The 25,834-nt window shown below is 40.5% G+C and overlaps 1 protein-coding gene across 1 annotated transcript in view; it reads left to right on the top strand.

The window, feature by feature from the left end:
• Positions 1 to 25,472, top strand: part of LOC117382622 (myelin and lymphocyte protein-like) — a 199,993-nt gene extending 174,521 nt beyond the window's left edge. The window contains exon 5 of the transcript XR_008648967.1: positions 25,440 to 25,472. The gene's annotated coding sequence lies outside the window, so the exon portion shown is untranslated. The remainder of the gene's footprint in view (positions 1 to 25,439) is intronic.
• The last annotated feature ends 362 nt before the right edge of the window (positions 25,473 to 25,834 follow it).

Below are 25,834 nucleotides of genomic sequence, written 5' to 3'. Positions count from 1 at the left end.
GCTAACACCTGCCTTTAGAGTGTTCAAATTCCAGGGCTGAAATGCTCCAAATGATTCTAGTGAAGGTGTGTGGAGTTTAAAAACACTTTGGAGCACTTCCTGTTTTACCACATGACATCACAAGGTGGAACAGAGCGTTTTTTTAGTTTGAGAGAAGAACTAAAACATGTGCGAAAGAAACAAAGCCCAACTCCAGGTCTGTTTGCGACGAGGAAACAACATTATAACAGATCAGAGAACGGCTTAGAGTGGACCCTTTATCAGCAAAGTTAAAAGAGAAGTTTGTGAATTAAAATGAATGTACAACGTGTGTCTGTGTCGGAGTATTTTAGTAAGTACAGCTGGAAAATAAATGAACTGAAAAACGCTCATTAGAGTCAACAATGTTTTCTGGCATAGTTCTGTTCAACGCTCTGTATCAATAAACCCATGTGGACAAGGACAATTTATACTGATATTTCAATACAAAAACAGTGACGCATCATTTGTTCAGCTGTTGTGTGTAATTGTCTTATCTTATCCTCCGGCCATGCATTACTATTGAGGACCATCAGCGTTTGTGCGTCTGAGTTTGTACTTTATTCACCCGTTGTACAAACCGTGCACGTTGTCTACGGGAAAAGGGTGTTACAGTGTGTGGAGCGAGTCATCTGTATTCTAGTCTTGTCCGATACTTTCTACAGCAGATGAGAGCAGTGCGGCAACAGCACTTAGTGGAATTGGCCCTTTTAGCTCCAAAACACAGAACTGATATGCATTTGTGCGCTCCTTTGTCATCTCAATGGTGTTACACTTTTGCCAGTTTTATACTTTCTTTTCTAAAATATTGAACCGGAATAGATAACTACGACAACTTAAGCTGTGAGGACTCAAGGGACTTTGTTAATGCAGTGACTCAAATACAACGTGATGCATACGGCGTGACTTTGGTGTTTTACGTAGTCGACTAAGTGGCAAAGCAAAGCAACGCAAGTGTATTTGCACAATTCATACACAAGGTAATTCAAAGTGCTTTACAGAATAAGAAAGACATTAAAATCACACAAATCAAAACATAAATAATCATAAATAATCATAACATTAATATTAAAACAGAAGAATGCAGAATAAAACCTGGTTTAGTCCTGGTTTAGTCCTGGTTTAGTCCCGGTTTAGTCCTGGTTTAGTCCCGGTTTAGTTCCGGTTTAGTCCTGGTTTAGTCCTCAGAGTGTGAGGTGGCTCATGTGGCTCATGTGGCTCATGTGGCTCATGTGGCTCATGTGGCTCATGTGGCTCATGTGGGAGTTGTTCTTTGGTGCTGGTCCAGAGCTGTTTTAAAGTCTCTGAGCCACAGGAGCCAGAGACCTGAGCCACAGGACACATGTGTGAAGTACTTCCTGGTTCTAGTCCTGACCCGAGCAGCAGTGTTCTGGATGTTCTGGATGTTCTGGATGTTCTGGATGTTCTGTTCTGTCTTAAGGCTCGTTTGGAGAGTCCAGTGAGCAGGACGTTACAGTCGTCTAATCTACTGGAGACAAATGCAGGATAAGTCTCTCTAAGTCTGGATTTGACAGTTTACCTTTGATTTTTGACGGGTTTTTAGGTGGTAAAAAGCTGCAGATGTTATTGATTTGATGTAGCTGTTAAAGTTCAAGTCTGAGTCCATTATTACCCCTGGATTTCTAGCCTGATTTGAAGGTTTTAGAGAGACTGGAGGTGATGCTGACACTTTCTCTTTGTTTCTGTGGACCAAAGATGATGACTTCAGTCTCGTCTGAGTTTAGAGAGAGGATCCAGCTCACTGTAAGGTAACGTAAGGTTTTTTGGTACCAATAAATACCTTTAATTAAATAAATGCAGCATTGATTGAGGTTTAACGCCCGATTGTTAAAGATTCCAGGCAGCAATAAAAGTTTGATAGTGCACATTTAAAGAAACATGGTGCGCTTGTTGCTATGTGTCAGGGCGCTCTGGTTCATTAGATACACCAGGGGGCGGTGTAGGGCCCATTCTGCAACTACTGCCATTACCAATCACAATATGGACTCTAATATACTTCTATGGTTTACTAATGCTAATTGTACACGTTAAATACAGCTAATTCTCTTGCTCTCTAGCTCCACTCAGCAGCTTTCCATTTCTTTTCCAGTCCAACTCACCAAAACTTCTGTCATTCATCAGACCCTCCACCTGCACCTGGATCCGGCCCCTTCGGCTCTCATTAAAAGCTGCCTCCCGACCATGTCCCCTCTAATAACAACAATCATCAGCTCACTCTCCTCACTCTCCTCCGGCTCTGTCCCTCAGTCCCTCGAGATCGCAGCTATCGCTCCCATCCTTAAAAAACCTGCTCTCGACCCTGACAACACGGCTAACTCCCATCTCATCTCCAACCTGCCATTTCTATCCAAACTTCTCGAACGTGTCGTCACCGCCAAACGTAAAACTTTTCTTTGTTTAATCTGTACCTGTCAGGGACCATTTACAAACGCATTAATCTTGCAAAAGAAAAGATGATTTGTACCAGATTTAGGTTCTGCTACTTCCTCTGGGCAGGTGAACACACTAAAAATACAGATTTCCTTAAAATGACATTGTAAGACTAACATTTCATCATTTAAAATTAGCAGTAAAATGCAAAAAAATAAATACAAATGTGCAATAAATGATGTTTCCTACTGTGCATACGCATATTAAAAATCAGTATGTGAAGTTCTTACAGCGAAACAAAACAGTCCAGATTAACTCGACTGATACGGACACACTTGATTGTCAAATTTGTAGTAAAATTATTAAGATCTACAAACAATTTCAGATGGTCTGGAAGCTGATTTTACTGTCTTATGAAACGCTTCCAGTCCAATAACACAGCACAGAAACGGCACTCCTCAAAGTCTCCAGTGACATCCTCCTTTTCTCTGACTTCGGTCTCTTTACCTTCGTCATTTTCCTTGACCCCACAACAGTATTCGACACTATCAGTCACTCCATCCTCTTCTCTTACTGTCTCTGCTCTGTCCTGAGTCCAATCCTGCCTCGCAAACCAACAACACTCCATCCAGGTCAACAACTGCGCCTCCTCCGCTGCTCCCATGTTCTAAGGCGTTCCGCAAGGTTCAGTGCTTGGTCCGCTTCTGTTCATCCTCTACCTCAAATTCTCCTCGGCAACTGGTCTACTTTTCCACTTTTACGTTGATGATATGCAACTCTACATGCACCTCCTGTCTTTCTGAAAACTTTCTCCAGTAAAACTTTCTCAAACTAACCCGCGACAAAACCGATGTAATCACAATCGTCCCCAAAAACACTTCCAAATCCATCCAAAATGTCCGATTTAAACTTTGACCGCACCACACTCCGTCCGTCCCCGGTCATCCGCAACCAATTTCACTTTCAAACAGCTCTTCGACCAAATATCTGTGTTCTTCGACCTCAAAAGCATTTCCCTGCTGTGTTCATCCCCGTCGTTCTCTGCCGCTGAAGCCCTGATCCACTCTTTTATCACTTCACGGGTCACGGATTAGATTACCGCTGTAGCGTTTTTTACGGCAAACCCTCTAAGACACTCCGTAAGTTACAGTAAATCCAAAACTCTGCTGCACGTCTCCTCCAACATAACCCCTGTCCTCCTGAAACCCCAGTGGCTCCTCATCCCTCATCACGTCCACAGCCAGGGCCCCCTCCTGCCTCTCGGACCTGCTCCTGTCTGCGCCTCTCCCTCTTTTTATTGTAATCCTTCCTGCATTATTTGTTTATTGCTCTTTTGGTAAATGGTCTCATTTTCATACGGCTCTTTTTCATCTTTAAGACACTCGGAGCACTTTACATCAAGGAACTACGCACACACACTCGCTCACACGTTCATACGCAGAGCGACAGAATGAATGACAAAACAAACGACAGAACGACAGCGACAGAACAAATGACAGAATGAGCGACAGAACAAATGTCAGAATGAGCAACAGAAAGAACGACAGAACGAATGACAGACAAAACAAATGACAGAACGAGCGACAGAACAAACGTCAGAACGAATGACAGAACGAATGACGGCGACAAAACGAGCGACAGAACAAACGTCAGAATGAGTAACAGAACGAACGACAGAGACAAAACAAATGACAAAGAGCGACAGAACAAACAGAATGAACAGCAAGACGAAGGATGGAACGAGCGACAGAACAAACGACAGAACGGGCGACAGAACAAACAGAACGAACGACAGAATGACAAAACAAATGACAAAACGAGCGACAGAACAAATGTCAGAATGAGCAACAGAATGAACGACAGAACGGGCGACAGAACAAACAACAGATCAAATGACAGCAACAAGACAAATGACAGAACGAGCGACAGAATGAGCAACAGAACAAACAACAGAATAAACAACAAAACGAAGGACGGAACAAACAACAGAACGAACGACAGAACAAACGACAGAACGAACGACAGATCGAAGGACGGAACAAACAACAGAACGACAGCGACAAAACAAATGACAGAACGAGCGACAGAACAAACGTCAGAATGAGTAACAGAACAAATGACAGAATGAGTAACAGAACGAATGACAGAGACAAAACAAATGACAGAACGAGCGACAGAACAAATGTCAGAATGAGCAACAGAACGAACGACAGAACAAACGACAGCGACAAAACAAATGACAAAGAGCGACAGAACAAACAGAATGAACAGCAAAACGAAGGATGGAACGAGCGACAGAACAAACAGAATGAACAGCAAAACGAAGGATGGAACGAGCGATAGAACGAGCGACAGAACAAACGACAGAACGGGCGACAGAACAAACAGAACGAACGACAGAATGACAAAACAAATGACAGAACGAGCGACAGAACAAATGTCAGAATGAGCAACAGAACGAACGACAGAACGGGCGACAGAACAAACAACAGAACAAATGACAGCAACAAGACAAATGACAGAACGAGCGACAGAATGAGCAACAGAACAAACAACAAAACGAAGGACGGAACAAACAACAGAACGAACGACAGAACGAACGACAGAACGAACGACAGATCGAAGGACGGAACAAACAACAGAACGACAGCGACAAAACAAATGACAGAACGAGCAACAGAACAAACAGAACGAACAACAGAACGAACGACAGAACAAACGACAACGAACGACAGAACAAATGACAGAATGAACGACAGAACGAACGAACGACAGAACGAACGACAGAACGAATGACAGAACGAATGACAGAACAAATGACAGAATGGGCGACAGAACGAACGAATGACAGAACGAATGACAGAACGATAGCGGCAAAACAAACAGAATGAACAACAAAACAAACGACAGAACAAACAAAAGCAACAGAACAAATGACAGAACGACACATACAAACTAAACACTGCTGAGAGCTGTAGACTGTTATGTGTCATTAAACTGTAGCGTTCATCTGTAGGAGCTGGAATCAAACCGTCAACCTGTGGGTCAGCGTATGTGACCGCTCAACCGACGATGTTTACGTCGAAAGCGGGATTCGAACCGTCAACCCTCGCATCAATGGAAAAACACTACTAAGCTACTGTTGCCCTTTTTAAAATCCAGAGAAATGATTACATCTGTGTGATATAAACCTCTGTCTCGTCTCCTCGTTTGTCCGGCGTCTCCTCATTTCGTTTGTCCGGCGTCTCCTCGTTTGGTTTGTCCGGCGTCTCCTCGTTTGGTTTGTCAAGCGTCTCCTCGTTTCGTGTGTGCGGCGTCTCCTCGTGTGCGGACACTGCTGTAGCCGCGTGTTGCTGCCTCAGTATGTTTCATGTATAATCTATTAATCATCATGAAAGCTATCAGCGCCACGTCTAACACCAATCAATACACAGGCGTTTAGATTCTAACATAATGAGGGCGAGCTGGGGGACGCACTTTGAGTACTTCTTCTTGTAGTTTCCTTCTAATGTATTTATGATCCAGTGATGCAGTGGTTTATCACGGGGTCATGTTTTAAAAATAACCCGCAATCTATGAAATCTGCAAAATATCAGCTTGATTTTTTACATTAATTATTGGTAGCACTTTAAAATACAGTCCGGGACTTACCAGGACTTACTGTGGTAGTTAGTAGATACTTGACCGGTTATTACGGTGGTACTTTCAGTGGTAGTTACTGGGGTAGTTACTATGGTACTTCTGGTGGTACTTTGGCTGGTACCTAATACTGATACTTACTGATACATACTATATAACTAATAGTGATACTTTGTGGTACTTACAGCGGTACTTATAGTGGTACAAGAAGTGATACTTGCATTAATAAGTACTGGTACTTATTGCAATATGTCATTAAGTGAAGGGTTTAAAGAACATGTTGTTATGAGGCAGATGAATGATTGATTGATTGATTTCATTATAAGTTCATAGAAAATACACAAGACAAAACTGTGAAAACACAAACACTTTATTATGACAAATTTCACATTAATACAACAATCAGACTGAAAAGAAATTTAAAATAATAACAATAACAAATAAATTATACGTTTTAAATGAACATGACAGTTATACATACTGGAACTATCAATACTTTAACTGGTATTTTAAAGCGAGACATTATGGTACTGGCACTAGTACTTACAGGTACTTTCGGTGGTACTTACTAGTGTTTGTACTGGTAAGTAATGAAGTAGTTACCAGTGAGACCAGACTGTATTTTAAATTGAGACATTATGGTAGTTACTCTTGTGAGTATTGGTACTTACTACTGTTTGTACTGGTACTTTCCGTGGTACTTACTGCTGTTTGTACTGGTAATTACTATAGAAGAAGTAGCACAGACAAATACTAGTACCCCTCACCACACACTTTATACACTTTTCTCACACAGACATTAACATTTTCTCACATTTCTCTTGTTTAAACTCTCTCAAAGTTCAAACCTTTGTAGAATATGTATGTAAAAATAAGTACAGTATTATAGAATGAAACCATGTTATTTTTTGCTTGTGTACACGCAGTTACTCGTACACGCAGTCGACCCCTGACCCTTCATCTCCGCACACTCCCTCTACTGGTGCAACCGGACACTGCCATCGTGTGGCGTCGTGAATGAACTGCACATTTGTGAAGCGTACAGCGACACAGATACAGATATTGTGAGAAAAAAACGAAAAATATAACAAATACTACAATGCGTATACAACTCCTTGCGATGTATTTCCACTGTAGTATCATTAGAGGTTACGCAGAGACGCCGTTTTATTCAGAAAACGCTCCTCGACATTCCGACCGAGTGGCGCTGAGGCAGAGCAATGAGCAGCATAACAGACTTTTTTTCAGCTCAAATTATCTTTATACGGCAAAATGGAATCTCAAAGTAGTTTTTCTGTTGTTTCTGTGACGGTGCAGAGCTTAGTTAGCTCGTTAGCTAACGATAGAGGAAGATAATGGACACTTCAGACGTACAACGGTTAATTAACCTCCTCAATCTAGAAACATGTGACTGAAGGAGAGAAAGATCCTGAGTCTGTGTCAGTGATGAGTCTGCAGGTCCTGATCTCACTCTGCACTGGGTTTACACGGTTTACTGGATTTACTCACAGAACGACAGAATGAACGACAGAATGAACGACAGAATGAACGACAGAATGAACGACAGAACAAACGACAGATGAATGACAGAACAAACAACAGAATGAACGTCAGAACAAACGACAGAATGAACGTCAGAATGAATGTCAGAACAAACAAAATAAACAGCAGAACAAACGACAGAATAAACATCAGAACAAACAACAGAATAAACGTCAGAACAAATGACAGATGAATGACAGAACAAATGACAGATGAATGACAGAACGAACAACGGAATGAACGTCAGAACAAAACGTCAGAACAAACGACAGATGAATGTCAGAACGAACAACAGAATGAACGTCAGAACAAAACGTCAGAACAAACGACAGAACAAATGACAGAATGAATGTCAGAACAAACGACAGAATAAACGTCAGAACAAACGACAGAATAAACGTCAGAACAAACGACAGATGAATGACAGAAGGAACGTCAGAACAAACGACAGAATAAACGACAGAATGAACGTCAGAACAAACGACAGAACAAATGACAGATGAATGACAGAATGAACAATGAACAACAGAAAAAAAACACAGAATGAACAACAGAACAAACAGCAGAATGAACAGTAGAACGACAGAATAAACGACAGAGCGACAGACACAAACTCAATATCTGTGCGACTTGTAGACTGTTGTGTCTCATTAAACTGTAGCAGCTCGGTCACATTTTAGATTTAGTGTTTTGAACTTTTACAGAAGAAAACATCACAACTCACCAGTGACTCTCGTATAATCTAAAAAAAATCAGGATATAATAACGTCATCCTCACACTCCCTTTATCGAAGCTACATTTACATAATTAAAAATTCTGCATATTTGAAATAAACAACAAACAAACAAAAACAAAGTCCCGTCTCCCTCGTGGACATAATCACACAGCGACCTTATGTTGTTTTACTTGTTGAATGTGAGAAGAATTATGTGACAATCTGCTGCTGACTGAGTGTCCCACAATATGGTGACAACTGTTGCCTTATTTTGATGTTTTCTGCTTTTGCCATCAGCGTTCTGGTTCTGTGTTTGTCTGCCAGTCTTAAAAAGCTATTTTAGTTAAACTCCCGTAGAGGATTAATACACAACACGGGACAAAAAGCCACGTTTAGCTGGTTACGTAATATTAACGACGCGTAAATAGACCTACAGAGAAATATCACGATAAACAATAACACTGAAACTACTTTATTGACAGATTAAATTGGAAATAATGTAAAATAATCCCAGTGAACCATTTTTAAATCTACTGTTTCACGAGTTGCAACGCGTAAACAGCAAAATGTACCAATATTTAGCCACGGAAGCTACTTATTCAACCTTCTACAGCTCAAATATTATCACATTACAACAAAAATACTCCTGTTTTGCAAAGAAAAAGTGCTCGCCATGAATATCTAGGCCCAAAACAATATTTTTCCAGCTTTTATATACATGTACTGACTGATTATCGTGACAGGCGGATGTGTAAAATAAACAAGATCATAAAGTCTGTCAGGTCATGATGTTTTTTCTCATTAAAATTCCACTTCCTGTCTGCTGTTTTAACCACAAACTATAGAAATGATCCCTGAGAGTTTAGTCTTATACTTACCAGGAAGGATGAATAAACTATAAATCGCCACAAAATCCCTTAAGATATCTCCTTTAAGAAGCCTTTTTGGTGTTGAATATGACATAGAAATGAATCCATTATTACAGCAACAACTGGGCATCATATCATATTTATCCAAAAAATGCATCTTATTTAATTAGAGTAAAGTTAATCCTCCAACATTTGGCAGGTTTAAGCAGTTCCTCCAAGATATTTCTCATTTAGAGTATCAAATTTATGCTTTAAAACATAGCACGGACGTATATAAGGATTTATGGGGACGTCTCATTGACCTCTGACATTTCAAACAGAAAGTGAGTCAAACTTCAGCCCAAATCAAAGAAATAATAAAGTAAAAATTGCGAAGATCATAAAGGTTATAATTAGAATGAAATGTATAACAGAGATATTAATAATTCTCTAGTTTATATAATATTCTAATTATTTAATAAATATTATAATTATTTTATATAATATATTTTACTGTGGAGACGAGGGCTGATGGTGACCAATGGAGAGCTACTAAAAAGATGGAAATATATAATGTATTTATCTATTTTTGTCTATTTTATTATGGTTATTTTTCATATCGTATATTTATTGGTTTGTACGTACTTATGTGTGTGTGTGTGAGGATGTATGAATGTATAAGAATGTGTTAATCCTAGTGTATTTGTGTAACAGTTGTGTTCCTTTGCTCAACCACTTGTTTTTACAGTCACATATTTTATAAAAAAATATACAAAAAAAAAATAAACCCCATATTTTTTTCAGTCACGTATTTGTACAAAAAAAAAAAAAAAAGAAAAAATCAACCACTTGTTTTTGCAGTCATATATTTGTACAAAAAAAAATTCCATCCATCCATCCATTTTCTTCCGCTTATCCGGAGCCGGGTCGCGGGGGCAGCAGTCTAAGCAGGGACTCCCAGACTTCCCTCACCCCGGACACGTCCTCCAGCTCCTCCGGTGGGACCCCAAGGCGTTCCCAGGCCAGCCGAGAGACATAGTCCCTCCAGTGTGTCCTGGGTCTTCCCCGGGGCCTCCTCCCGGTGGGACATGCCCAGAACACCTCCCTAGGGAGGCGTCCAGGAGGCATCCTGAGCAGATGCCCGAGCCACCTCAGCTGGTTCCTCTCAACGTGTAGGAGCAGCGGCTCTACTCCGAGCTCCTCCCGTGTGACCGAGCTCCTCACCCTATCCCTAAGGGTGCGCCCGGCCACTCTGCCGAGGAAGCCCATTTCAGCCGCTTGTATCCGCGATCTTGTCCTTTCGGTCATTACCCAAAGCTCATGACCATAGGTGAGGGTAGGAACGTAGATTGACCGGTAAATCGAGAGCTTCGCCTTCCGGCTCAGCTCCTTCTTTACCACAACGGACCGATACAGCGACCGCATCACTGCAGACGCTGCACCGATCCGCCTGTCAATCTCCCGCTCCATCCTTCCCTCACTCGTGAACAAGACCCCGAGATACTTGAACTCCTCCACTTGGGGCAGAGACTCACCACCCACCCGGAGAGAGCAAACCACCTTTTTCCGGTCGAGAACCATGGCCTCGGATTTGGAGGAGCTGATTCTCATCCCAGCCGCTTCACACTCTGCTGCAAACCGCCCCAGTGCTTGCTGCAGGTCCTGGCTCGAAGAAGCCATCAGGACAACATCATCTGCAAACAGCAGAGATGAAATCCTGTGGTTCCCAAACCAGGCCCCCTCCGGCCTCTGGCTGCGCCTAGAAATTCTGTCCATAAATATAATGAACAGAACCGGTGACAAAGGGCAGCCCTGGCGGAGTCCAACATGCACCGGGAACAGGTCTGACTTACTGCCGGCAATGCGAACACAGCTCCTGCTCCGGTCATAAAAAAAAAATTCATAAAAAAAACCAAAAAACATCAACCTCTTGTTTTTGCAGCCATATATTTGTACAAAATAAATAAATAAATAACCATCAACCACTTGTTTTTGCAGTCACATATTTAAAATGTTTAAATAATGTATAATAACTAATTCCTAACTAATTAGTTTTAAGTCATTCTCTCATAATGACCACAGAGGTGGTGTAATTGGATGTATGTGATGTAGTAAATGATATAAAAGCAGCTGGAGCCAGGGCACATTCCACAGATTGTGAACAGTCGTTTGCAGCTGAGCAGAGCTGGAGATCAGCGGTGAAATGGATAATTATACATCTGCCCTTCATGTGCTGCTAAAGCTGCTAATCCTCAGGTCTCCCTCTATAAAGACACACTTAGCACACACCTGCGTCCAGTCACACGGAAACACAAGGGACACTGGCAGGAGGTCTTAGGTCACTGAAAACACCTTATATAAAAGACTCTGTGCACAACTGCGCCCGGCAACAGCACTGTGAGCGTCACTACTTCCTGTCCAGTTGTATCTATGAGGGTTTTGCAGAGCTGCAGGTGGATGTCACTAACAATATGTTAAACACGACACAAATAAAATGAAAACTTCACCAGGCAAAGCAAGTTTATCTGCACAGTTGGTGCAGAAATTAATTCAAAGTGTTTTACAGAATAAGAAAGACATTAAAATCACAGTACAGCAAATCAAAACAAATAATCATGATGAAATTAGCATTAAAACAAAAGAGTGCAGAATAAACCCCTTTCAGTCACATGCACAGATAAACAGAACCGTTTGAGTCTGGATTTAAACATCGTCAAAGTCGAGGTCCGAGTCACATCTTCAGGAAGAATGTTCCAGGTTTTAGCTGCACAAAAGTGAAACACTGATTCAACATGTTTAGTCCTGGTTTAGTCCTGGTTTAGTCCTGGTTTAGTCCTGGTTTAGTCCTGGTTTAGTCTTGGTTTAGTCCTGGTTTAGTCCTGGTTTAGTCTTGGTTTAGTCCTGGTTTAGTCCTGGTTTAGTCCTGGTTTAGTCCTGACTCTGGACACCAGCAGGAGGCCAGGACCAGAGACACTTCTATATTTAGAAGGAGACATGTTTGCGTCTCAATGCTAATTCTAATGTAAATAGGTTTATTTTGTGTTTTCTGATTTTAACTGTTTTTTAACTGTGACCTTTGAGACAGTGAGGTTCTTGGGGAGCTCTTATTGGTCGGTCTTTTCAAATACTAATTGCAAAAAAAAAAGTTTTATTCTTGTTTACGAGATGGAAACACTTTCAAAGTCTTCAGTTTTTGTATTGTAATAATTTGTAAGCGTCATCAAATAACCTGATTTTTCATTTCTGAAGGACAAAGGCCATGTTTTAGATTGAAGGTGTAACGTGCAGTTTTATGACGTCTGCTCTGTGAGTGCACCTCTGTGAACACTTAACGTGCTCTTGGCAACGGCAGCATCACGGCCGCACTTATAGACCTCACATTGTCTCCAAACAGCAATTATGACTTACTTTAGACACTAAACTCGACTGCCAGCCTTTGGTTTCCCCTGGCAACAACGCGTGTAATGATGTATTTGTATGAGATGAATGGGAAGAAGTGCGCACTTACCTCTAGTGTAGTACGATTTGAAGCAGGGGCGGGGCCAGAGGGGACACTGGCCTCCCCTAGAATGGTCAGTGCACCTCCATAGCTCCTCCAAAGGTTTTTTATCCAATCTCGACTAAAAATGTTGTTCAAAATGAGACTCGAAAAAAGGAAAAAATTGGGTTTATAAATCACTACAGGGGCTAATTACATTTTAAACTTGTATAAAACAGCAAAGCAAACATGATGATGGGGGTGTTGGGTACACTCCATTGTTAAAAGGTCCTAAATCAGGGGTGTCCAAACTTTTCTCATTAAGGGCCACATATAAAAACAGAGACAAAGCTGAGGGCCGATTGAGGGCCACAGACTGGTCACTAATACAGTGAATACTTCAAATCTGTGTTTATTACAAGTTAAACTGAACCACTAGACCTTTTATTCACGCATGTCTGCTATAAATGAACATGCTAAGTGAGCAGCCACGTTGAAGACCTTAGTATCCTTTTGTTAATCCAACCAAATATGTCTGGCGCCGCTTCTGATTTGACGATGGGCTTCGCAAAGGTTTAGATCATAGACTGTATGTCACAGTTCTGCCGGTTTCCTCGTTTATCCCCAGTCCAGCTTCATTTCCCGCCTGTTCCAGTCCTTTGTTTTCTGCCTCCCTGTTTTTTTCCCCCACACCTGACGTTCGCTCTAATCAGGGCTGTAGCCTTTATGTTCTCCCTGTGTTCAGTTTGTGTTGCTGGATTGCTGTTTGTTCATTTCTTTTGTTCATCTAGACGACACACAGGCTCTGTATCGCGAATAAACCTGATGTGTTCACCGAGACGAGGAGTTTGGCTGTGTTTTTTTTGTTGCACGTGAATCCGGCTACTACCTGCGGGACACTGTATATATAAATTGACATAGCTAACCTGCTAGCCGCCTTCTTCCAAATAGAAAGTGAGCATGTGCGCGCTTCCGGCTCCATCGGCTCCAATTCACTTTGCGTTGAAAAACTGTCCCCTCTCTGTAACTGCTGCTGTCAGACTCGTCATTTTGGTCTTAAATGTTCGTATTAACCCGCTCTACATGTTCCTGGGGTTTTTCTTTCGCTTTTGTGTCTGTAAATCAAGCTATGAACATTAATAACAGATGAACAAGACGCCTTCTTTACCCGAGGTCACTCCCGCTAGCGTTAGCAACAGGTTTGAGCACCCACTCTCTCCTAAAGAGTGTGGGAAGGGGCGTTACCTTCAACAACCTCGCTCTGGATTGGCTCTTTGGTTGGTATGATACTCATGGTTGAAATTCCAAATATGAAACTCTGCTCTAAATTCGCCGCTATAACTGCTAGCCTCGATTAGCTTCATTTAACTCAAGCCGAACGCTGTGGGTGACGTCACTCTCACTCGTCTACTTCTTTATACAGTTTATGGTTTATGACACGACCTTCCCGAATTTGCGAAGTGAACACGTAGTTTCAGAACTCGCGCTCCAGTCTGTGATGTGCAAAAATGTACAGTTTCCTCAAATTATCATGCATGTAATTTTCTCCTTTGTGCTGGATGCATTAGCCAAGGTCTCTGCGTGTGATGTTGAATATATTTTTATACCGGAGCATTTATAATCTGCAGTGCATCTACTCCTCCACACTTCCCACACACCTCACCCCACAAGCACACGGCCGCAGCCTTGGACAGCACACGCCACCCATTGTGCCTGTTCACCGGAGCAAATAAAAAAAGAGAATTTATAAATCGCAACTTTAAATCTGCTAAAAACCCTGCAGAGAGACGTGTCTTTATTAACTGAATGTATGAATTTTTCCCTGGACGAATCTCAGTGGGAGAGAGGGATCAGAGCAGAGGAGGCTTTGATTATCAGGACATTGTGTTTCATCAATCACAACAGGTTTAAACTCTTTCAGGCTTTCCACTAAAATAGACATGGACCTGATGTGCGTCAGAGTCGATTCAATTCAAGTTTATTTATATAGTACATTTAAAACAACTTTGGCTGACTAAAATGCTTTAAAAAATCCCGAAATATAATAGGAAAAGAACAATAAAACACCAAGATGTCCTGTGTTAAATGCCAGGGAAAAGAGGTGAGCTTAACCCTATAGCAACGGATGCTATCGCCGCAGATAGACTCGTGGTTGTGGACTTTCCGTTACCGTAACTCCGCAGGCAATCGTGCTCTCGTGTAAATTCAAATGGCGTCTCAAAGCAGAGGCATGAGGCTCTTTAAATATGTTACTGTCATTACAGTAATGTGCTTACGTCACCCTTGAAGACGACCAATTAGAGCGCAGGTCAGTTATTCGATGCGTCAATGGAAAAATCAGGATGGATGTGTAAAATAGACGTAGTTTTGTGAAAAAAAGGCAAAAGTACACGCTGATACTTCCTTTAACATGATTTTTATGGCTAAAAAAAGAATAAAAGTCTAGGCAAGTTATAATTGTCTATAATGTGCTCAGTCCTTAAAGGGTTAAACTGCATTACAGGATGTGACAGACAGAGGGCGCTATTTCATAGGCTTGGCACTGACACAGAAAAGGCTCTGTCATCTCTGGTCTTTGGTCAGCTGATCTCAGGGCTCTGGGTGGAGTCTAGGGCTGCAGTAACTCCCTCCAATAAAGAGGAGCCATAGAGTGACACATTTAAAGAGGAGCCATAGAGTGACACATTTAAAGAGGAGCCATAGAGTGCACATATTTAAAGAGGACCCATAGAGTGCACACGTTTAAACACAAACAGTAACATTTTGAATTGACCTTACAACTGTAACTGTACATCATATATGGACCACATAATATAAAACCACATAAATCAAACCAAACAGCTATTTTACATCTGTTTGAACAAAAATGAACTTTTTAGACTGATCTCAGACGTATATTTTCAGGCAAAACAAACACATTATAATGATGTTTCTTTAAATTCTTAGAGTTTTTGCATCATAGTATTGTCCTCAAATAAAGAGGACCCATAGAGTGAAGACAGAGGATAGAGTGACACATTTAAAGAGGACCCATAGAGCGCGCACATTTAAACACAATCAGTCACATTTTGAACTGACCTGATATGAAACAGGAGCGAGTGCAGGTCACACAGCACAGGCCTGACGTGTCCCGTCTCTCAGTGGACGAGCTGCAGCGTTCTGGACGTTGTGTAAACGCTGCAGGGAGCCCTCGTCCAGCCTCATACACAAAGAATTACAATAATCCAGACACAAAGTTACAACTGCGTGGATTAAAGTTTTTGTCTCTCTCGTCCCATTAGGAGATACAGCAACAAATCCTATAGTCTGCTGGTCCATCCGTTCATTTTCTTCCACTTATTAGGGGCCCGGGTCACAGGGGCCTCAGTCTAAGGACTTCCCTCACCCCAGACATGTCCTCCAGCTCCTCCGGTGGGACCCCTAAAGCGTTCCCAGGCCAGCCGAGAGACAGTGTTGGTAATCCAAGACGAAAGGACAAACCAATATCATCATAAGCCATCGTCAGTCCTGTTGTATTTATTCTTACATTTTGGCTGGTTGTGTTTAGTTTTTATGTCATTTTTATAAATCAACACCAAAAAAACCCCCCAAAATTATGTCATTATTATATTTTGAATGCATCTTTCCAATAAAAATATAACAAAGGCTCATGGTGCAACTTTTGTAGTCCATATATGAAAGTTTAATCAATTAGAATAGAAAGTTTAAGACAGATTTAACTTTGACTTTTTACTATGGATCAAACCTGGACGACAGGGATTACACAGACGTGCACCATGGAACTTTTATCATCTTTACTGGTCTCCATGGAGATGCTTTTACACCTGCAATTGATTCAACTTTAATATATGGACCAGAAACGTTACACAGTGCACCCTTGTTATACTATTTTTATTGGAAAGATGCATTCAGAATATAATAATCACATAATTTGTATTGATTTATAAAATGACATATAAAAACTAAACACAACCAGCCAAAAAGTAAGAATAAATACAACAGGACTGACGATGTCTTATGATGATATTGGTTTGTCCTTTTGCTCTGTATAATAAAAGAGACTCGTGTTATTTCAGTTTTTTGGGGGTTTGTGTTTGAAGCCGTTTTGTGATCACGATGTGTTTTGCATTTCTATTGTCGCAACCTTCATGTCCTTGTGTTCGTCTTTTCTCTCTGCTCCTAATCACCTCCTGTGTGTGACAGCTCCAGCAGCAGCAGCAGCCTCCTGACACCTTTTCATAACCTGCAATCTGCTTCAGTCTAATGAGGAGACGTGTTCCAACAGGATAAACTTTACACGAGATACAAGATCTACAAGCTCATATACGGAAACGCGAGTGTCGACTTTAAAAAACAGACAAAGGGGATGGTCTGATAAACATTTTTACAGACTATACTCAATATTTTAAAGTGGAAACAAAACCCAAAAATTGAAATAAAATTAGTGAAAAGTTTAGAGATTAACTTTTCATTTTTGTAATAATAATTGCAAAGTGTAAATGGTAAATGGTCACATTTTTATACAGCGTTTTTTCCACCTTCAATGCGCACAAAGCATTTTATATCAAGGAATCACTCACATATTTACACAAACAGGGCCGGTCCCAACTTTCAGGGGGCCCTAAGCTGAATTTGTCTCTGGGCCCACCCCCGACTTAACTATTGGCGATTCATATTTGACACATTCTGACTCTGCTCTCATCATTTTGACCAGTTGTATTTGTGTTTTTCTGACCAACATCAGACTGAAAACATCCAGAACATCACAACTATCACAGTCACAAGAACAGAACACAAACATATAAGGGGAGGGTCAAGATATTTTTAAATTCTAGACAAGTTTCCAGTGGATTTTAATGTGTTCCAGTTGGCGACAGTGGACTTACATTTACATTATGTCGGGTCCTTGCTCTGGTGTAAACACAGAGCTGCCCTCACCTCTGCCCGACTCAAAAACAAACGTAGAGCAGCAGATATTTTACCACTATAGATATAAAACAGATGTAATCCTTTGAGAGGGATATTTAATCTGCTGTAAACACACAAGCCCTGTGCTCAATAAAAATGTATTTATCATATTATTTTCAATATAAATGTGTGGGGTCTTGGGGGGCCCCTTGCTGACCTCGGGGCCCCAAGCAGCTGCGTAGTCTGTTTATAGGCTGAACCGGCCCTGCACACACATGTTCACACACACATGTTCACACACACATGCATACACCAGGGTACACAAACACTGGGGGCGAGGGGGAGTTAAGTGTCTTGCCCAAGGACACAACAACAGCCTTCATCTGTTGCCCCATTTTATTTATCCATCCATCCATTTTCTTCCTCTTATCCGGGGCCGTGTCGCGGGTGCAGCAGTTTAAGCAGGGACTCCCAGACTTCCCTCACCCCAGACACGTCCTTCTGCTCCTCCAGTTGAACTCCAAGGCCCCAGTCTATTTATTTGGAGAATTATTTGGAATATTTATTATTTCATCTGTATATAATAATCAAAAGGTTTCTGGAGCTAAAACCTGGAACATTCTTCTTGAAGATGTGAGACAGACCTCGACTTTGACAATGTTTAAATCCAGACTCCAAATGGTTCTGTTTATCTGTGCATGTGACTGAAAGGTTATCTTTTATGATTATTTATGTTTTCATTTGTTGCACAGTTGTCCCTCGCCATATTGCAGTTCACCTTTCGCAGTCTCGCTGTTTCGCAGATTTTTTAGAGCAATTTTTCATGCTTTTTTACATCATCTGAACGTGTATTGTGTTGTGCGTCCTGATTGGCTGTTGGACTGTAGACCATTGTCCATCAGTCTCCTCCGTGCCGTGTCTCCTGTCCAGTACAGAATGTGTTCAGACAAATTTACATAAACGTTGGATCGCAGTGTGACTCTGAAGTGCTGTACGTTTGCAATTCATTTTCTCCCCGACAAAACCCACAATGTCGACGAAACGTTCTGCACCGACAAAGACGCCGACGAAGGTTTGAACTTTGAGAGAGTTTAAACGAGAGAGAAATGTGAGAAAATGAAGTGTGTGGTGAGGGGTTTTACAGACAAAAACATAGAGAATAATTGTAAAAAAAATAAAGCAGACGACAAACACATGGACACACAGATCCTGGGGCTGCGTAGATGCTAAAATATCAGACTTTTTTCCAGTATAAAGCATCAACAAAACCCCTGATATCACTAAAAACAATATTATCAAAGCTGTGGTTCATTGTCCAACTCTATTCTTCAGGTTCCATTCACCCTGGTGCAAAAACGAATGCACTTGAGTATGAAAAAATCAACAAAAATACATATCTGTTTTGTCCCCGTCATGTTTTGAAAAGGAGAAAAGCTCCACAGTGGCTTTTCTGAATGCTGAATAGACTTGATGGTAATTGGTCACTGAAGCTGTTACTCACACTCTCTGGAGCCTTTCATAACCTCGTCAAGTGCAAAGTATCTCAGTTCTCTTAAACTTTTGAACTTCTGGATGGATTTGAGAAGAAAAAAAAAAGAAAAATGAAACCAGACAGGCTGAAACCAAAACTGTATTCTCTGCAAGTGACACTTATTGGCGAGCTCAGCGGGGCTCAGTTGGTAGAGCGTTTGCACATTGATCCGAAGGTTTGGCTCTCGACATAAACGTCATCTTTGGTAGAATGGTCGGATCCGTTGCCCTACAGGTTGGTGGTGCGATTCCAGCTTCTACAGATGAATACTGACGTTGTATTCTTTGGACGATTTACCATTTTACTTTGTTTCTGCTTTTTTCAGGTCTACACATTGGGGTTTTTGTCATTTTTTTGTGATAAACGCTCTGGTAATGTTTATAGCCTCAAAAAGTCCTTAATCTTCTCATGAGACTTCAGTCCAATCGCGTAGAGTTGTGTCGTTTGAGTTGTCATCATTTCTTGTGCCGTAATTGTTGGCCATTTTAGCTGTAATAACCACTTTATTGGATTAATTTCATTTGATTTCAGCTCCCACAAATGAATATTGATGTTGTATCCTTGGGTGAGATGCTTAACTCACCTCGTATTTACCATTTTACTTCGTTTTAGCTTTTTTCTATCAGGTCTACATATTGTTTTTTGTCATTTTTTTCGCAATTTATGTAGCAAATGTTTTGATAATGACGTTTACAGCCTCAAAAAAATCCATAACCTTCTCATGAGACTTCAGCCCAATCACGTAGAGTTGTGTCGTTTGAGTTGTCGTCATTTCTTGTGACGTAACTGTCGGCCATTTTAGCTGGAATAATCACTTTATTGGAAATGATTATTACAAATACTGACGTTGTATTCTTGGGCAATTTACCATTTTACTTTGTTTCTGCGTTTTTGTATCGGATCTACACATTGTTTTTTTGGTTATTTTTTCGCAATTTATTTGATAAACGTTTGGATAATGATGTTTACAGCCTCAAAAAATTCCTTAACCTTCTCATGACACTTCAGCCCAGTCGCTCAGAGTTGTGTCTTTTGAGTCGTCTTTTTTTTTTATATGATATGGACGATGCACAATACATTGACCTTAAAAAAAAAACAAATTTCCACCTGTCGTTCCTGGACAGGCTGATGTTAAGTCAGAGTAACAGTTTGGTGTAGGTCAGGGTTGGTTGTTGGCCCTTATGTCTCCTTCTAAACGAGCCCATTTGATCAAGAAGAATTTTTTAGTACAAATTGAAGCGATTCTACCTCTATAACCTGAATAACATCACATTACGTTGTGACACAGACCTAAAAATAATCTTCCAAGTCTTATTAAGGTAAAATGTCACTGTCAAACTTGTGTTAAGGCAAGTGAAGTTTATTTGTACAGCACAATTCGTACACGAGGTAATTCAAAGTGCTTTACAGAATAAGAAAGACATTAAAATCACACAAATCAAAACATAAATAATCACCCAATCTGCAGCTCTCTCACCCACTCGTTTGCCCCTTTAAAAACTCTCTCTCTCACTCTTTAAACACTGTCTTGCTCAGTTTAAGAACTTTCCCATTACTTTACAAAAAACTTTCCTGTCACTTCTCAAATACTTTCCTGTCACTTTACTATGTCTAATAAAAGTCCATCAGTCCATGTTTCTTTTGTCATCATAAAATTACCATTAAAAAAGAAGAGTGCAGGATAAAAACCTTTCAGTCGTATGCACAGCTAAACAGAACCGTTTGGAGCTTGGATTTAAATATTGTCAAAGTAGAGGCCTGTCTCACATCTTCAGGAAGAATGTTCCAGGTTTTAGCTGCATAAAACTTAAACGCTGATTCCCCATGTTTAGTCCTGACTCTGGGCACCAGCAGGAGGCCGGTCCCTGAAGTCCTCAGAGTGTGAGATGGGTCATATGGCACTAACATGTGGGAGATGTACTTTGGACCTAGGCCACGAGCAGAGCTGCTTTAAAGTCTATTCTTTGAGCTACAGGAGCCAGTGACCTGAGCACAGGACTTATGTGCTTGTATTTCCTGGTTCTAGTCAGGACCCGAGCAGCAGTGTTCTGGATGTCCTGTTCTGTCTTAAGGCTCGTTTGCAGAGGCCAGTGAGCAGGCCGTTACAGTCGTCTAACCTACTGGAGACAAATGCCGGATAAGTCTCTGTAAGTCTGACTTTGACAGTTTACCTTTGATTTTTGACGTGTTTTTAGACGGTAAAAAGCTGCAGATGTTATTGATTTGATGTAGCTGTTAAAGTTCAAGTCTGAGTCCATTATTACCCCTGGATTTCTAGCCTGATTTGAAGGTTTTAGAGAGAGAGACTGGAGGTGATGCTGACACTTTCTCTGTTTCTGTGGGCCATGTTCTGTGGGTTAAATGCACCGTTTGACTCTCTGCATCGACACTGGACTATGGCCCTCAGCTTCAAATATGTTTCAGTATGTGGCCTACGATGGAAAAAGTTTGGACACCCCTGATGTAGTGGATGAAAGACGCGTAAACATACGGTACATACATCAAATATGACACATCTCCCCCCTCAAATACGACATTTATAAAAACATTCAGTTCACACACACACACACACACACAATCACTCAATTTCAGATACACAAATCCTCTTTCTTTCACACATTCACTAACAAGTGCAAATTTGCTTTCATATTTGCCATTTCTTTGTCACGTGCAAACTTTTGAAAACCTGTGCATGTTATAATCTCATTTATCAAACTCAGTGAGACAAATCGTCTTAGTAGAGGACTAGCAATACCATGAATAATTTTAAATAGTAGACAGATGTTTGCATATATTAGCAGATTATCGAAATTTAGAAAACCATATTTGGAGAGGATATGACAGTGGTGATACTGTCTGGGTTTGTTGTCATGAATCTTTAGCACATTGTGATGTAATCGTCGTCCATTTTAGCTGTAATAACCACTCTTTTGGATTCATTTCAGTAGATTTTTTTTTCCCAGATCAAAGTTTAGTTAATTTTCTTGCATACCTGACCATAAGGAGGGACGTTAAACCGGGACGAGGGGGTGTTTTCACTCTCACACACCTCGGATACTGTCCTGAAGAAGCCGGACTGCAGATGGCGCTGTTGTCCCGCCTCTACCTTTAGAAAGACAGCACCAAAACCTGTTTAAATCAGCTGAACGGACACAACACGGCAACATCACTTCACCACTGTGAGGCGCTAGTGAGCAGTCCAAACCGTCAGGCATGAAAACAAACTAAACCTTCTGTTGGATGTTGTTTAACTGCATTTTTCTGATGATTTTCTTCACATTTTTACTGCAGCAGAGGCCTGTCACTTCACTGTTTGTCTCTTCTCTCTCGGACTTCAGCCTCTGCTAATATTTGCTTCTTGATATTAAATTCTCACCAGGCAGATTGGCAGTTTTTGCAACGTAAGAGTTTTGTGCCGTTCTGGTGTATTATAAATGTACTTTTTGCAGGATAAATGCATAAAAAGTGAAATGAAAAATGTACAGACACAAATCAGACAACGATAAATGACTCACAAACGTATAGTATTTAGTACATTCACTTGTTTCAATTACGTCTTATACAGTGTGGCTGCAGTGGGTCGAGTGTGTCCTTTGGCAAGACACTTCACCCTCCTTGTCGTTTATAAATCTGGTATGTGTTGGTGGTCAATGGCACAGATTGGCAGCCTCGCTTCTGTCAGTCTGTCCCACCGCGACCACCAGTGTACTATCAACCAAAACAGAAATAAATCAACGATCGAACAAAAACTATTGAACAAAATGTAAATAATAAGGTTTGGACATGTGTCACTTGAGTGTGCTGTGCCGTTTTACACTACACCCTCTCATTTCTATGTTTTTTTTTCATTATTTTTACTGCTTTTTACATTTTATATACACACAGAAGACATCAGATATATGAAGTAATACATATGGAAGTATGTAGTAAAGGAAAAAAGTGAGTGATTTTGTGTGATACATTTTTGTGTTGAGTGTTGATCTCATTTGCAGTTGTACAAGTTAGTTTGATTAAAATTTTGTCCTTGCTTTTTAAACCCCAAGTAATTACCAGCTACCTACCATAATGTGTCGCTTTAAAATCCAGTCCGGTCTCACTGGTCTATTGTACCGCCGGTTTTCCCTGAGATCCCCTTTTAGTGGGCATATATGAAGAAAAACATAAAAACACTTTAACAAAATGTATAAAAAATATACATATAGTAATAATAAAAAAGATATTAATAAAAAAAAATAGTATTATTAATATATAAAATAATGCCTAACAGACAAAAGGATTATATATATTAAACAAATATATATTATAAATAAAATAAAAACAAAGAAAAAAAGTTAAATAATTCTAATTTTTATATATATATATATATATATATATATATATATATATTTACTTAAAATCCTCAAAATAGACACTTTTGCTGTGTTGAAAAATATTTAGTTATTTAACTTTTTTTTCTTTACTACACAATTCCATATATCTTGCTTCATATATTTGATGTCTTATGTGTGTATATAAAATGGAAAAAGTAGTAAAAAAAAAAAAAAAACCTTGACAGAGTATAGTGAATAGCACAATGTAAAGCTCTTTGTGTGTCTTGAAAGGTGCTATAATTCCAGTGCATTATTATTATTATTATTATTAGTGAAGTGTGCGTTCAGTACAAACCACAGGGGAAATAGACTCAGTGGCAGCTTTAGTGGTGGAGTTATATGAAGCATGTGAGTGCATCATCACAGATGGATGCTCGGGTTGGAGTGTGAATGTAGAGATCAGTGTGAAGCTTCAGATCATCTTTGTCATCGTCACAAACCAGTGTTGTGTTTGGAGAATGTATCTGTGTTCACACCCTTTGCACATCCTGACACCAGCCTCATACAAATGTCACACGTCTCATGACCCTGGGCCCGACAGCGGCTCAGGGAGTTTACATGAACGTCTGTAGGAGAGTCATGTTCAGTGATGGGAAGAATACTTTCAATTTAATTTATTTTTCATAATACTCAATATTATATAAGGCACATACACTCTCCAAAAGAGCCTCAATACAGAACAGTACATCCAGAACACTGCTGCTTGGGTCCTGACTACAACCAGGAAGTACTTCACACATGTGTCCTGTGCTCAGGTCTAGAACCAGGAAGTACTTCACACATGTGTCCTGTGCTCAGGTCTAGAACCAGGAAGTACTTCACACATGTGTCCTGTGCTCAGGTCTAGAACCAGGAAGTACTTTATACATGCCATGTTAGAGCCACATGAACTATCTCACACTCTGAGGACTGAACCTGGACTGAACCTGGACTGAACCTGGACTGAACCTGGACTGAACCTGGACTGAACCTGGACTGAACCTGGACTGAACCTGGACTGAACCTGGACTAAACCTGGACTAAACCTGGACTAAACCTGGACTAAACCTGGACTAAACCTGGACTAAACCTGGACTAAACCTGGACTAAACCTGGACTTCTGAGTAAGACTGAAGTTGTGAGAAGACTCCAGGCTCTAACAGTTCTGTTTAGCTGCATGTGACTGAAAGGGTTTTATTCTGCACTTTTCTCCTTTTATGTTAATTTTGATGATTATGTGTTTTTATTTGTGTTTTTATTTGTTGTATTGTGATTGTATTTTAATGTCATTTTATTCTGTAAAGCACTTTGAATTACCCTTTGTACGAACTGTGCTGTACATATAAACCTACCTTGCCTTACACACACACACACACACACCCACACACACACACACACACACACACACATGTACGCCAGTATAAGTGACACTGTAAAACACGGACAATTTAAGAAGCTGTGTCAGCTTAAGGAACAGGGTCCATCACCACTAAACTCAGAAATACTTTGAAAATATCTTTAATTACAGAATAAATGTTCTATTACACGGGCCAATCAGAGTACTGTGGTCTAAATACTTGGAATACTTTTACACCGGGTTGCATCATATTATAGTGTAAAAACATGACATATAATTACACACAGCTGTATTTGTGTCGGCCTGTTTGTTATGCATTTATGTCCAATTAGAGACAGGAAGTCACACGCACGCCCCCCCCCCCCCCCCCCCCCCCCCGACACACATACACACACACACAGACTAAAGACGCACTGTAAGAGCTGTGTTTTTTTTCTCACTAATACTGTGCAGTTAAAGCCAAATTACATGATGAAGAACCGTCTTGACTGTGTCCTCATTATGTTCCACACTGTAATACTGAAGTTATGTTTCCATGGAGACAAGAAGCAAAGTTTAAGTGAGATTTTTTCATTTTTATTCAATCAATCGTGGGGATTATGTTCTAAAAAATAACCAGCAATAGGCGAAATCCACGAAGTATCAGCTTTATTTTTTTACAGTTATTCTATATGTTTTTGTCTGTAAAACCCCTCCCCACACACTTTATACACTTTTCTCACACAGGTGTTAACATTTTCTCACATTTCTCTCTCGTTTAAACACTCTCAAAGTTCAAACCTTCGTAGGCGTCTTTGTCGGTGCAGAACGTTTCATCGACATTGTGGGTTTTGTCGGGGAGAAAACAAATTGCAAACATACAGCACTTCAGAGTCACACTGCGATCCAACGTTTATGTAAATTTGTCTGAACACATTCTGTACTGGACAGGAGACACGGCACGGAGGAGACTGATGGACAATGGTCTACAGTCCAACAGCCAATCAGGACGCAGGACACAATGCACGTTCAGACGCTGTAAAAAAAAAAAAAAAAAAAAAAAATGTGAAATTGCGGT

This window comes from Periophthalmus magnuspinnatus, chromosome 15 (assembly GCF_009829125.3).
Source record: "Periophthalmus magnuspinnatus isolate fPerMag1 chromosome 15, fPerMag1.2.pri, whole genome shotgun sequence".
Taxonomy (NCBI): Eukaryota; Metazoa; Chordata; class Actinopteri; order Gobiiformes; family Gobiidae; genus Periophthalmus; species Periophthalmus magnuspinnatus.
The sequence above is the reverse complement of the archived record's forward strand: the minus strand, read 5'-3'. Positions and strand labels throughout refer to the sequence as shown.